A 634-nucleotide genomic window follows, 5' to 3' on the forward strand; every position below is an offset into this window, starting at 1 on the left:
CGGATGTGGGGCGCGGGAGCTAGGGGGCGGTGGCAGTGGTGGTGGGGTGCGAGTGGTGCGCGCTTCGGGCGATTGAGGCGGGTGGGGGCACCTGCTTGGCCGCAGGCGGCGCGGCGAAGATATTTGCGCGGCGCAAAAGATCTGTGAGCGCGCGCCCATTGGGCGGGGCGCGCGTCAAAAAATCGCGCGTCGTGGCGGGGGCGCGCGTCAAAAAATCGCGCGTCGTGGCGGGGCCCGCCAAGCGGCATCTCCCGCGCCCGCGCCGCTGTAAGCCCCGCACGCGATATGCCCGTTCGCGCGCCCGCGCGCGCGCAGCCAGATATTTTCCACGAGCACCGCCCCGGCCCCGGCCACGCCGCCCTTTCTCCACCAAATATCCCGTATCTCGCACGCGCGCCACACGACGCCCCGTCAAACACGCGCCTCCCACACGCGGCGCGCGCCTGCGCCGCTGTAGATTCGCGCAACACGCAATCCGCCGCCCCGCACCCCGCCGCCGCACGGGCGCAAAGCAGCGGCGAGCACGCCGACGAGGGCGGACGCACGCCGACGAGGGCGGGCACGCCGACGAGGGCGGGCACGCGCAAGTAGCAAGGGCGCCCGCTGCCAGACCGCGTAGCGTCTCCCACTGTGC

The sequence above is a fragment of the Chondrus crispus genome, genomic scaffold, assembly GCF_000350225.1.
Source record: "Chondrus crispus Stackhouse genomic scaffold, scaffold_347, whole genome shotgun sequence".
NCBI lineage: Eukaryota > Rhodophyta > Florideophyceae > Gigartinales > Gigartinaceae > Chondrus > Chondrus crispus.